Here is a 14,646-nt window from a genome sequence, read left to right as displayed (position 1 = left end):
CGATCTTTTTAATCTCTGCTGTTGAGGTTGTTGCCGGTGGCGCGTCAGTGCACCACACAGTGTCACTGCGGCTGGGGGCGCCCTATGATTGATCGGGGTGTCGGGGAAGCGTGGTTGGTGGCGGCGCCGGTTTGGGAGTCCCTCTCGCGTGTGTGTGGTGTCCTCGCCGCTCAGATCTGGATGGAGGTTCGGGGGCCGGACGGGGAGGGTGGTGGAGTGCGAAGGTGGCAACAGGCGCGCGGTGTGCGCTCGTGTCGCCGTACCACGGTGATGCGAGAGCGGTGTGCCGGCGGTGCTTTCTGGGAGCGGTGGTGGGCAGCGGAGCGCGTCTGGCTTTGACCTTTGCCGTGTGGATGATGCTCGTATGAGTGTCGGTCAAGCTCGGACGGTCCTGTGACGAAGACGGCACTGGCCGATGCGGATGTAGGAGTACGGCGGGATGTACTGTGGCGCGGTTGTTGCCGAAGAAACCTAGCCGAATAACATGAAACGGGTGTGGCAAGGTGGACTGACTAACATGCAAGAGAGAAACAAAAAACTATTTTATTTATTTATTATAATTTTTGCATAGATTTTAAGGTCAAATCTCACGGATATAGTATCGATTGAGACTTAATGAAGTCTCAATCGACTAAAACTTAGCAAGACTGTAACATGAAATCCTTCTATGAAAGGTGTATGTTTAATGTACACTGTTTTTATTCAAGACCGTCTCCAAGAATTATGGGCCTAATGCGTGCATAATGAGGCTCTAAAATTTCTAGAATGGGAGTTTGTTAGAGGTTTGTACAAGGTGGATTATAGTTGGATTTGAAGTCGTACGGTGTGTAGACAGGATAGGAAGCCGTGTCCAAGTAGGACACTAGTATCATATGCATCTTATATAATAAGAGGGTAGACACACTATGTAACCTACGCCAACATAATGACATAAGCACGCGGGGGAGCTGGAGGTATGTGCCAGCGCCCGCACGGCCGCTGTGCGGTATTGTAGCGGCGTCACGGGGAGAAGAGCCTCAGGCCCCGGAGGTGTAGCCATGATGGTGAACCTCGTTAACAAATATCTATGTCATGCTTGTGTGATTGATTGGTCCTTGATAGATCAACTATGTGCCCCGGATTATTTTACCAAGTGGTATCATGAGTAAGGTTCAATTTGAGGTTGCGGCTATTGATCTAGAGGTGGAGCAGAATTCGTCGAATTGATCGGTGGTCGAGTAGTGCGACCAGGAAAGATCAATGGAATGGTGGGAGTTCTGCTCGTGTCAAAAGTAATCGGAAGAAGCAGGCGGCGGCTTCGTGAGGCACTCGGCGAGATTGGATCGTGTTGCACCAAGTCACGCGTGCAGCCGAAGGCCAGTGGCGGAAGATCGCGCGTACGGCGGCAAATGCATACGGATGGATCGGTCCACCGATCGAAAACGAAAGGCGGCTGATGTACTCAGATGCGACGGCACAAGACACGGGCCTCGTGTTGAACCCTATTTGACGCGCGCGTGCGTCGAGAAGAGGCGGCTTTGCTGAAGCAGTGGTGCAGCTGCGCGCAACGGGCCGGCCCACTTCGCGAGTTAAACCTTCTAGAAGGTTCCCTAAACTGGGTTTTTTTTGCCTATTTTCTGATTTTTTTTCTTGTTTCTTTATTCATTTTCTGTTTTTATTTATTTTTATTTTTCCTTCTATTTTTATTTTATCCTTTTTCGTTCTTATTTTCATCATCTTTTTTGAAAAAAAGTTTGAAATTCCGTATTTTTCTCCATGATTTCAGAAAACGTTCACTGTTTTTAAATTTTGTTCACAATTCAGAATTTGTTCAGCATACATTACAGAAATGTTAAATGTATATTTTAAATTAGTTCAGCGTGTACCACAAGAATGTTTAGTATGTATCTAGAATTTTTCAATTTTTATACTTTAAAAATTGTTCATCTTTTTGAAATTTCGAAATTTGTGTTCAACTTTTCAATAATTGTTCACGTTTGAAAAGTTTGTTCGATTTTCAAAATAAATTGATGGCTTTAAAAAGGGTTTCACGTTTGTTAAATTTTGTTCAGAATGTTCTATTTTTCTGTTCTTGATTTTGTTGAATTGTTCGAAAAAAAATAAAAAGTTGTTCGGTCCTTTAAGCTCTCAGGCTACTTGCAAACAAGTGGAAGTTATCAGCCCGATGGTTAGGCTCTAGTCTTCCCGATATTGCTAGCGTCTGGACGAGTTATTGCTAGTGTTGGTTGGTGCTATTCATCGTGAGCAAGGAGAGGGAGAGGCAAAGTCAAGCATACATTGGAGACGTGGTGGAGTTTTGGATCTGTGTGGCCTCGTGCATATGGAAAGGCTGCTAGATGGATCTCCATACTGGCTCTCTTCGTTTGGTACACGTACAGATTATGTACGGGATGCCAGCGGTTGTATGCTGCAATTTGATAAATACGTGGAGTCGCGGGTTCAGATGGAGATCGGCTGGTTCGATCAGCTACGTGTAATCAAGTGTTGCATCAGGACGCGGATGGTATTTTGACATCATGTGACCATGAAGTTGGGGTATTGCCAGTGCCGGCAAAACAGAGAACTTTGATGGCATTTGTGGGTGAATAATCTGCTGAAGCAACGAGATGCTTGATGGTGTAGCGGGATGCCAAGTCCATAAAGATGGATGATCTGCGGCGGATGGCGGCGTGCGTATAAGGCTTGGAGGAGTCCGGAGCGCGTCGTGGTAGGGATCATGCATACACAGGGTGTTAAGCAATGCACGAAGATGCGAGACGTGATACTCGGCATCGGTCGGTGATGATCGGTGGTTCTCTGCATTAGGGTTTGAGTGCTGTGGGTCCGCGGCCGTAGAGATTCGACCAGGACAGCAAAGGCTCGGTGCGGTGATAGCGGCGAGGTGTGTGGTAAGCACGGGACACAGTGATAGACCAAGGCACTGGTGATCAGACATGTGGTCAGACAAAGTGTGCAGCGATGCTGAAGCAGTGTTGACGAGTACCAGATTCAAGTTGGTGACTGGGTTTATCGGTGCTAGTTGATGGACACGAGTTGACCATGTAGAACCTGCGAAAGTGAAGGAAAGTCTTAATGACAGAAGCTGAGAGTACATGGTCGTATATTCTATGATGTTCAGTGCACATGGAAAAATGTTGATGACAAGTACAGAAGAAGGTGGAGTGCTATAGCAGTGGGACATGTCAAAGACTATCCGGGGGGAAAAGGACGAGACAACTGTGAATTTGACTCAGGCTGACACATGGCGGCAGTGAAATCCCTTCAAATTTCAGGCAGACGGTCAAGAAAGGGCAGCTGTTGAGTTCAGGTAACTCTTATATGTGGCGTCTAATATGTGAGTTGTTCACTTTCACGCAAGTCAATAATCGATGTGTGATGGCATTGAGCAAATACTCCGAAAGTTAGAAGCACAAAGTAGAATAAATATGAAATTAATTTTGCTCGAGTGTTGACTGTGAAGAAGACGAGAAGGGACTACAGTTACAGGTGGGGTCATGTGGAGTCGGGTAGTAGCAGCGATGCTCATGGCATATCGCAAGTCCAATGTACATGGAGGTTTGATGCATGGATGAATCCAAGATGGTGGAGAATATTCGCCGAGGTGCAATTTGTTAGAGTTGTGTCGAATATTATTTATACAAGGTAGGTTATAGTTGAACTTGGAGTCGTACGATGTGTAGACAGGATATTCACTTGCTCAAGCAAATGGAGTTATGAAATGATCATCGTCAAAGAAAATATGAACAAAGTGCAAACATAATCATTCGCAGACAGTTCAGAAAGAAAATCCTTCAAATAGTTTTGTTAGTTTTTGGGCTGCAGTTGGACTCTACACCACCTTCTCGATTGCCTATAGCTTTCTTTGGCGAGTTTTTTTATGGCATGAGACTCTCTTCGTGATGGATTATTTTTTCCAACTATCTGCAATTGCGCAAAGACCAACTACACTCATAATGTAAGCAAGCTATGTGCTGCACTTATAGTAGATGCTCCTTCAATAAATCGCTCTGAAAGGGTGATCGAGAAGGTGAATTGATTGCATATGTTATTCTTTCATGCTCTAGTCGAGTTAAAAGAAAACCTGAATGCATTTCCCAAGGCAAATGACCTGAAACATTCGGACTGAAAACCCCACCCAGGATCACATGACCAGAACGAAACACGGTGAACCGATCAGGCGATCGAGGCTCTAGGAAAGACTGTGACCAGCGAGCACGTGAAGCATATACACCAAAAACGATCCATCGCGAGTAGATCCTCATGTCATCAAAAGCAAATCCCCAAAGAAAGCTATTGGAAATTATCATTTTCAAGACAAATTGAAACACGATATGAACATAGTCATTTGCAAATAGTTGAAGAAAAAATTCTTCAAACAGTTCGCTTAACTTTCGGGCTGCAGTTGGTCCCTACGCCAATTGCTGCAGCGGGTCATCTAGTCTCTATAAAGGCACCTAACCGCGGAAGCACAAATTTGAGCAGTCTTTGAAATTAGGGGTATATGTGAGTAGTGGGTTCCAGTTAGGGACTAAAATGTAATGGGTCCAAAAATCATTGTCGACATAACAAGCAACATAGAAAGTTCATAAGAATCATACAAGTAGCATAAAGGAACTTCACAAGTCGATTGCTTGACACAACCTCTCAGCATAGAAGATCATCTCCGTGGACGCGTGCTCAAGGGTTGTTTGGGATGAGGAGGGGTATGCTTCGTCATAGCCTCTATACTTACAGGGGCACGTACAATTATTTTTGTTAGTATTGTAGGCAAAGAATTTCATCGGATAATGGTGTTGCTCTAGTATTCATGATTTTGGCTCATATCTTGGAAAGGAACTAACATTAGGCCTGATATACTAACCTTGCACATGACAACAGCAACACCACGATGACAATAAACCGGAAAAAGGTGACAGTCTAGCCAGAAAGAACTTTAACATATGAATTCGTATGGAACCATAAAGATGAGCAATCATTTATCACTAAGGAAAGTAATAAACATAAACATGTCATGACTCTCGAATCACATAACTCATAATTTATTAGTCAAATTTTGGGTAAAAATTAGGCTCAACATTCCAAGGATTTGCCCGGAAGGAGAAACATAAGCCACTACTCCCGTCGTTCCTAAATATAAGTCTTTTTAGAGATTTCTATATGGACTACGTATGGATGTATATAGATCGACGAGTGTACGTTCACTTATTTTGCTCCGTATGTAGTTCATATTGAAATCTTTAAAAAGACTTATATTTTGGAACAGAGAGAGTATATCACTGATCTACCGGTACCAACTTCCCGATATGGCATCGACTACAGGGCCCTAGAACCTCGAATTGAACAGATGAGGGAACTCTTTCCTTGATGTATCTACCTGCAGTCTCCATGGCTCTATGAGCTTCCTCGAGAGCTCTCTTGCTCATTGGCCAGCATCGGCCAATTGTTCTTGTTGTCGGGAATTTGCCACTGTTACAAGTACATCTATCATAGCCATATGTTGTGTCCAGCGTCAGGCGCTCGAGTGAATGTGTTCTGTCGAGGATGTGAACTGTGAGCTCAACCAGGCTCTTGGCTGAACAGAATCCCGTGATCATCACCTTCCTAAGGTTGTTATGCCGGCACTCTGCATTTTGTCGTCGGTATTCATCATCATCTCCAACACCAGGAACCTGCTCTAGCTGAAGATACATATCTAGGATCAGTTACCATTCTTCTGATAACCAAGTGTAATACATTAATAGCATAGATAGCTATGAGAAATGTAGATTGTGACTTACACGTAGAATGAAAGATTCCAAGGCAGGAGAAGCGTCAAGAAAAGAAACCAGAGTGAAGACATCATAGTTTGGGGAGAAGTAGTGCCTGAGTATAATTTCCAAGTTCTTGAGGTGGGGGAGCTTGGATGACAGCATGGGAGTGTTGGCATCCTGGAAAATGAATCATAAGATTAATCATGTTTTATTGCAACAATACAAGTCTTACATATATATACGTACTTGAACGGTCCTTATAATTTGATCGTTGAGACTTTAAAACCAACACGTACCTCACTACAACCGTACAGGGTGAGGCTCTCAACATTTTGTGCGATGGACGGAAGGCTAAAGCGAGCATGAGAGAGAATACTAGATAGGCCGACAGCCGAAATGTAAACATTCTTAAGTTGCGAAGAATTTCTGACATAGAACTGGGGTCCCGCCATAGTGAAAAGAGCAGAGCTGTGGAGCATCTATCTGTACCACCCGCACCATCTTACAATATTTAACACTGAGGAACTTGAGCTGTTGCAGCGTATAGGGTATTTTCAAGCAAGTTATCCCACTGCAATAAAAGAGCTCAAACCGCTCGAGGGCGGATGATTTCAAGAGCAAGTGCCCTAATGCTTCCTCGGCAATATGGACAAAAGACAGACGCAAACTTTTCAATCTTCTCAAGCAACCAAGTGTTGATGTGGGATGAAATGCGCAAGCCAAGAGGCTAAGAGACTGAATTGAAGTTGCAGCTGCCTCATCAGATAATACCGAACAAGGAAAGTTGTAGCTTTTTTTCATGACTGAAGGCATCACCAAGCAAAGTTCTTGGATCCCAGGCCTCATGGCGATTCGGAGCCACCTGTCCAGGTAGGAGGCCTTTATATTACTGCAATTGATAAGTTCAAGTTTAAGTGTCTTCACCGTCACCCCATTGGCATAATGGTTTCTAAGAATTTTGTCAATTTTGAGAACAAAATCGGTTGTTCTTTCCTCAAAATTTTCGTGATCAAAACAAAGGGCATTGTCAATGAGTATGAGGTTGGAATAGTGTCTCCAGCAGTGCAGCAATCCACGGGACACGCAGGCAGCACGGGCAGCGTCTTCTATTGGCAGGAGAGAATGTATACGATGCAAGATGTCCTGCAGAACCAATTTTGAAAAGTTCAACAATTAGATTGTAGCCAGTATCAGACTACAATAAATAACACCGCCGGCCGCGGATTCATTGCCGAAACTCCTATATGATGCCCATGTGCATCATAATCCTGTGCTAGCAGTTGCGATAAAAAGTTACTTGTAACTAGGATACTTGGTCGCCGGCTACACTACACACATACCTCTGGGAGTTCCTCAAAACCAAGTTGGCGTGCCATATTTTCGGCACCTTGACCTTGTTGGCAGGTTGCTGCATCTGTTTCAGCTGATGGAACCTTTGACCCACTACCAGCTGCAACACCGTGGAGTATGTAAGTATGTCTCAATCTTGCTCATGCAACTCAAATTTTGCAAGAGAGAATTATGAATGGTCACGAAACAGAGATGCTTGAACAAGGAAAGGTAAAAACATGATGCACATAAGCTGAAATAGACAGTAACTCAAATAATCTGAAATTTGCCGACATTGTTTATCTAGGATTTTGTTTACAAGAATAACACATTAGAGGAGTTTGCAGTATGTAGGATTTCCAGGCTGAACCGACGACTGGGGCGCAGTGAGATAGAGAGCATACGTATTTTTGCAGGAGTATGGAGTTTCCGCTGCCGACGACGGTGCCGATGCCGATGCCGACGCCGTGCCCTATGCAATGCATCGTGGATCGCGGCGAATCGGGAAAGGAATCGTAGAGAGCCTGTGTGCCGACGAGCGGGGGACATGGGGAGTCGACGATCTCGCGGTGCGAGCCTGCGACGGGAATTCACCGTCGTCCGCCGATCAGAAGCCTTGTCCAACTCAAATCCCACTCCGGGTCAGCCGTCAAAATATTTTTTTGTAGAGAAAGGCCGGCGACCCGCACCCGCACCGGCGCTCTAGCCGGCCCAGTTACCGATTTAACAGTCTTTTTTTTATAGGTCAGTTTTATTTTTAGCTACAAGATGGGCAAACCCTATTCCGCGCCTTCAGCGTTCATTGTAGTCTTTTCCGCAAATGGGCGCACACCCCCTTCGTGCTGGGCCAGCCCGTTTACCCTTTCTTTTTTGGTATGTTATAAATGGCAAAAAACTGCCCGCGCGTGTGACTCGAACCAGCGACCTCCATGTTAAGAGTTCGCGATGGTAGCCAACCAGAAAAGTAACCTAATGTGATGCGAAGCAACATGTGGCTGTATGGTTAGGAGAACGGTGGTATCCCCGGCCCACTAAGGTTTAAGTCCTGGTGCTCGTATTATCCTAGATTTTTTCAGGATTTTTTGCGATGCGTGTTGAGTGGGAGGAGACGTTTCGGTCGACTATGAAGCGTCTCATCAATTTCAAGATGATATCTCGGCTCAGGCCATCAAAGAAGCTCATATAGTTAGAGTGTACATGTGTGTTCATAGAGGTTAGTGTACGCGCATATAAGCGTCTTCGTCTTTACCGTCCAGGATCGCGTCATCACATACAATTTTTTGAATACAACTATGTGCTATGAAGCACATATGGTTCATTTGACTAAAACGTGTGCGACTGTTCAATTCATTGAATACGCTTCTTTCAGTAGAACTGTGTGCAAGGAATCTTGTACACTTTCCTTCCCCAATTCTGCTTGGTGTATTGACCAACACACATGTTTTATTTTTTCGGGGCACGGTTTGTTTTTTATACCATGTGTGATGTTGTCATCACACACAGCTTGGCGTTTGAATGTGCGATAGGAGGGCTTAATAAGACTCACCTGCACTAGTGAGCTATAATTTTTCTTGAGTTGTTGAGCTACCCATTAAAGGGCATGAGTGACAAATGTGTTTATGCATCCTTGAGTTTAGTATTCATATTTTTTATATTGTATTTTTATTAGGTATAAATAGTCAAGACCCGCATACATGATTATTGGTACACCAATACATTTATTGGTAGAGCGACTGTAACACTTAGGCTAGCCATAGTGGGGATAACTTAGGTAGTAACTTAACAAATCCCAAGACAATTTTACTTTATGTGGCAAGTATTTAATGAGGAAAGAGGTAGTTGTGGTAACATAAGAGTAAGTACAATAAGGTGATGTAGGCGGGCTGTAAGGCTTTAAATAATATATTTTTGCTTAGTTGGATGAGAGAGAAAAGATGAAAGAAAAGAAGCAGGCTACAAACTTACAACCGGCTATAGCACAAGCTCCAACACCTTTTGTGAGAGAAACATGTGGGCCATATATTAATGATGTAGTATACTAGTATGACTAACTATTGTATGAGTGGGCTATAAGATTCGCTATAAGTGATATTGTAAATTCATATAGCCGGCTGCTGGCTATACTATTAACCATATTATAATATGTTATTGTAACATAACACTTCCGAGGAAAAATGAGTCTATGAGCTAATAAATGAAGCAATCTATGACACTACTACTATGTTACTTTACACTATGAAGGTGATAACTTAGACAAGTGTCATATGCATGACACTAGTATATGCATGACACTAGTAGGCATGCATATGACACTAGTCTAAGTTACTACCCCCATAGTGCAAAGTAACATAGTACTCCCTCCGGTCCTTTTTACTCCGCACATTAGATTTGTCTGAAGTCAAAGTTTGCTAAGTTTGACCAAATTTATATTAGAAAATATTAAGATCTATAACATCTAATAAATATAATATGAAAATATATTCCGAGATGATCTAATAATAAATGTGTTGTTATGTGAATGTTAATAATTTTTTGTATAAACTTGGTCAAAGTTGGATGAGATTGACTTCAGACAAACCTAATATGCAGAGTAAAAAGGACCGGAGGGAGTACTAGTGTCATAGATGGTTTCATTTATTAGCTCATAGACTCATTATGCCTCGGGAAGCGCTATGTTACAGTAAACACGTGCCACATAAGCAAAATTGTCTTGGGATGTGTTAAGTTACTACATAAGTTACCCCCACTATGGCTAGCCTTAGACTAGCCATAGTGTGACTAACATAGGGAGTAACATAGATGACACATAAGCAAAAAAATGATATGGCAGTTAATTAATGAGGAGAGAGACAAATTGAGTAACATAGCTAGTTACTAACACTATGAGTTCGGCTGGTTGTAATGGGGAGTATCATATACTAGTATTATGCATATGATACTAGTATATGACACTGCCTCCGTAATGCATAGTATCATAAATTACTATCTTATGTTGCCTTATTAATTGTCATGCATGACACAAAGTAGTACAGTATTTAATATGATACGGTATCATGCATGATACCGCTTATGATACTCCCATTATGACCAGTCTTATAACATCACACATACCAAGACATGATGTTTTACAACCTAATAAATAAAGTATTGCATGACATTACACATATATTATTCCTCACTATAGAGGTAGTAACATAGAGACGAGTAACATATGCATGTTACTAGTCTAAGTTACTCCCCACTATGGTGTTTCAGGCGGAGTTTTTTTGATGATTTGCTGGAGATAGTCTAAGATTGGTACTGTATTAATATTGAGCAGTCTCACATACATTTTCCAACCAGGTAACAGTTATAAATTTGGGAATGAGATTATCATGTTTTTGTTTTCTAATATTTTCTAGTGTGACTGGCATACTTGCATTGAAGGCTGCCTCGGTTTGTCGCTGAGTTGGCATTATTGCTGCTTGTTGAGAGAATACACCTAGATTCATGTTTTGGCTGGTTGGATGACCATGGCTACACATGATGTTGAACTAGTAAAGCAAGCATTTGATACTCCTGCTCTTCCTAAGGCTGGCCATAGTGGGGGTAACATAACTAGTATCATATACTTGAGACTCTTAAACATGCTTACGTGGCAGGAAATTAAAGAAGAGAGAGAGGATCATAGTAACATAGGTAGATATCGTAACATAATAAATGCTATGCTAGTATATGTCATGCATGGCAATAAATGAGACCACCTATGATACTACTTTATAATACTATGCACTATAGATGTAGTATCATACACTAGTATCATATGCATGATATTAGTATATGTTGCTCCCCACTATGACCAGCCTAAGCAGGATCTCAAATTAATGAGCAATCGCGTGCCCCCTTATGTGATTAATAATGACGATTGGGTCACTTATATACTACCCATTGTTTCCAGTAGTATGATGTAGTACCGTAAAAAGTCTCTACTTTTACATAGCTCGACGTGGACGGAACACAAGGAAGGAGATGCTGAAGAACAGAAGAAGAACACTCATCAAATAAAGCTCACGAACGGTTGATGAGGCCCTGCCACATGGTGGGGGTGAGAAATTGTCCATGTGTCTGCAGAGCTTCTGCGTGCAAAGCAACTTTAGCCTCTCGAGGTTATACTTGTTCGCCGCTACAAGCAGACGTTGAGCCATCACCATCACGTCAACACCCTCTTCCATTTCTGGCAGCGAGTCTGTGTAAATGAAATGGAGCATGGTCTTGAACACTCTAGCTTCCATGTCAGTGATGCGCACAGAAGCAGCACCGGCCTTCTCCTTCTTTGGTCCAAGAAGCTCCGCCATGAACACCGATGACCGAGCGGCGAGCACGCACCTGTGCGCCGCAATCCTCTCGCCCCCCGCCTCAAATGTGACATCAGCCCCGTCGCCGGTGGAGAGGAGCCGGCCAAAATGGCGGTGCATGTCAGAAGGCGGCGCGGCGGCAAGCAGCGAGATGGGCTCCGTGAAGATCTCCCTGGGCACCGCGATTTCGCACATGACACTGAAAGCATCGTCCTTGAGGTAAACCGATTCCTCCAAGTCCTGTGTTGCTCGAGAAGGTGTGGCATGTTTGGCTGTCCGCGCCATGCGACGGCACCGGCTCCCCATCCTCGTCGAGCAAACTGATCATGCAGCGGGCATCGACTTCGTCGTCACTATCGGTATGAACAAGATGGAGATAGATGGATATCCAGCCAGCTTGGTCGGCCGAGTGACCGTCCGGGAAGCACCTCATGAACCAGCGGTGGCGCCCAACAACGAAGGTCTCGGACGTGACGCCTTTGCCGTTGACGAGGCACTTGGTGTGGGAGTAGCCGTCGATCTTGAGGACGTGCGAGCCGGAGATGGGCAGTGGCCGGGCAACGATGGCCGAAGCGGTCTGCCACGGCATGCCGCCGCCGCCGCCGCCGCTCCCGCGCACGCCGCCCGAGTGGACGCCGCATGTATCGGTGAGTGTGATGAGCGGCCGTTCGCGCCGGCGTGTACCTTTGCCGAGGAGACGCATGCATGAATGTCAATACGTAGCTGAGTTTTTTTTTTTCAAATATATAACTGCATGCATATGCATAGCAACACCAATCGGGCAGTCGCGGGAGCGTGTACCTCAACTGGCCGGGAATGCAACGATCGATAACGAGAAGGACCGACGCTCGTCCGATCTCAGAGTGAGATCTGTTCCGTCGCGAGCCGTCCGATTGCTTCTTCCTCGTGCGGTAAGCGTTGGTTCTGTCCCTGCCTGCTCCCTCACACGTCCAGCACCGACGACAACGGGCGCAGCAACCAGCGAGGCTTTGTACTAGCCGAGAAAATGAAGGTTTGGAAGCGTCTGCTTGTAGTCGTCGTCAGGTGGTCTACGGATCTGGATGTAATTTTTATTTCTGGTGTTTGTTGTACTGCCATGATTGAAAATGAATAGATTGAAAGTTTTTCCGTAAAAAAAGGCCGCGGGAAAGAAGGTGGTGCACAGAGTCCATGGGGCTGCGCTCGAGTACGAAGATCCTTCAAGGTGGGTTGCCATATAATTGGTACCAGGCAATTTTGGGAAGTTCCCAAGGACGATTTTCGAATGAGGATGCCTCCGCACGGTTTTGGTAAGGTTTGGGTAGGTTATGTGCGTCTTTTTTTTTACTTTCCTTTTTCTTTTCCTTTGTTTTTCTCCATAGATTTTCACCGATTTTTCTTTTGGTTGTCTTGTTTGTTCTTTAAGTTGTTCAGCATTTTCAAAAAATGTTCAAAGCAATTCACTAAAAATTTACAAACATTTGTTAATAGAACAATTTTCTAAATTTCATGACATTTAATATATGTTATGAACACATTTTTATGTAATTGCACAAACATTTTTTTACATTTCATGATTATTTTTTGAAATGTTATCAAACATATTGTTAAACATGTGAACATTTTGGAATTGTACAAGAATAATAAAAATTACGCAAACACATTTTTTAAAATGCCATGAACAAAAAAATTAAATGTGTGAACCTTCTATTAGTATCATGACATTTTTTACACTGCATTAACATTTATTAAACGTGGAGTGAATTTTTGGGGAATTAAATAAATTAATTTTAGAAATATATCTAAAGTATTCTAAAATATAAATAAAGGTTGAAAGTCAAAAAAAATGAACTAACTAATAGGCCTACTCATTAGCTCGTCACTTGAGGCGAGGCTACTATGCTCGATCTCGCGTCATGCAGGATATAGACGTGCCCCGATCTAAATCCTTCCCCTAGCGAGAAGAACAAGTCCCGTTTTCTTTATGGAATGAACTGCCCAACCGGAGCAACTAATTCACGAGCCCTCCTTCGGGAGCCTCGCAACGATCAGCGCCATTTGGCACGCTCTCAGTTATTCGCCATGTGTCGCGCTTTGGACGCTTCCTTCGGATTTCGTTTTTTTATTTTTTCGCACGCGTTTTCGGCTTTTTAAACAGTTTTTTTTGACGTTTTGGTTTTCCCCCGGTCTTCCTTTGTTTTTCGATCAAAAAAAAATTACGCGGAAAAAACGCATTTTTTTCTTTCGCGAAAGTCACGGTTTTTTTGCGAGAGGTACGGTTGTGCTTTAGCGAGAGTCACGACCATGCCTTTCGGAAACGAAGAAAAAACGCATTTTTTGTTTTTTTCTTTCGCGAGAGTCACGGTTTTGCTTTCACGAGAGGCACGGTTGTGCTTTCGCGAGAGTCACGGCCGTGCCTCTCGGAAGAGGGAAAAACAAAACACGTTTTCTGTTTTTTTTTCGCGAGAGTCACGGTTTTGCTTCCACGAGAGGCACGGTTGTGCTTTCGCGAGTCACGACCGTGCCTCTCAGAAAGGGAAAAAATACGCGTTTTCTGTTTTCTTTTCTTTCGCAAAAGTCACGGTTTTGCTTCCGCGAGAGGCACGGTTGTGCTTTCGCGAGAGTCACGGTCGTGCCTCTCAGAAACGAAAAAAAACGTGTTTTCTGTTTTTTCCTTCCACGAGAGTCACGGTTTTGATTCCATGCAGTGCGCCACTTGTCGCAACCTGCGAGTTTTCCTTTTTTTCGTAGATCCGTTTATTCAAAACGTTTTATCTCTTAAACCGTGCGTCCAAATCTCGAACCGTTTTCACCATTGGATTCCTCGCGTCGAGATCTTCAAAACTAGATCCCATGTTGATAGGTTTTGATGAACTTTTTTTCACGAAAAAAACCGGGCAAAAAACCGAACCGGGAGCACGGTTTTTTCTCTTTCCGAAAGAGGCACGCCCGTGCCTCTCGCGAAATCACAACCGTGCCTCTCGTGGAAGCAAAACCGTGACTCTCGTGAAAGGGAAAAAAACAGAAAACATGTTTTTTTTTATTTCCGAGAGGCACGGACGTGCCTCTCGCGAAGGCACAACCATGCCTCTCGCGAAAGCAAAACCGTAACTCTCGCGAAAGAAAAAAAAACAGAAAACACGTATTTTTCCCCTTTCCTAGAGACACGGCCGTGACTTTCGCGAAAGCACAACCGTGCCTCTCGCGGAAGCAAAACCGTGACTCTCACGAAAGAAAAAAAATAGAAAAGGTGT

The 14,646-nt window shown here is 43.8% G+C and overlaps 1 pseudogene; it reads right to left on the bottom strand.

The window, feature by feature from the left end:
• Positions 1–11,050: 11,050 nt before the first annotated feature.
• On the bottom strand, positions 11,051–12,116 carry LOC125533097 (annotated as a pseudogene).
• Positions 12,117–14,646: the final 2,530 nt, after the last annotated feature.

The sequence above is a fragment of the Triticum urartu genome, chromosome 1 (genome assembly GCF_003073215.2).
Source record: "Triticum urartu cultivar G1812 chromosome 1, Tu2.1, whole genome shotgun sequence".
NCBI classification, from domain to species: Eukaryota; Viridiplantae; Streptophyta; class Magnoliopsida; order Poales; family Poaceae; genus Triticum; species Triticum urartu.
Note: the sequence above shows the minus strand (reverse complement) of the source record. Positions and strands in the feature narration are given on the sequence as shown.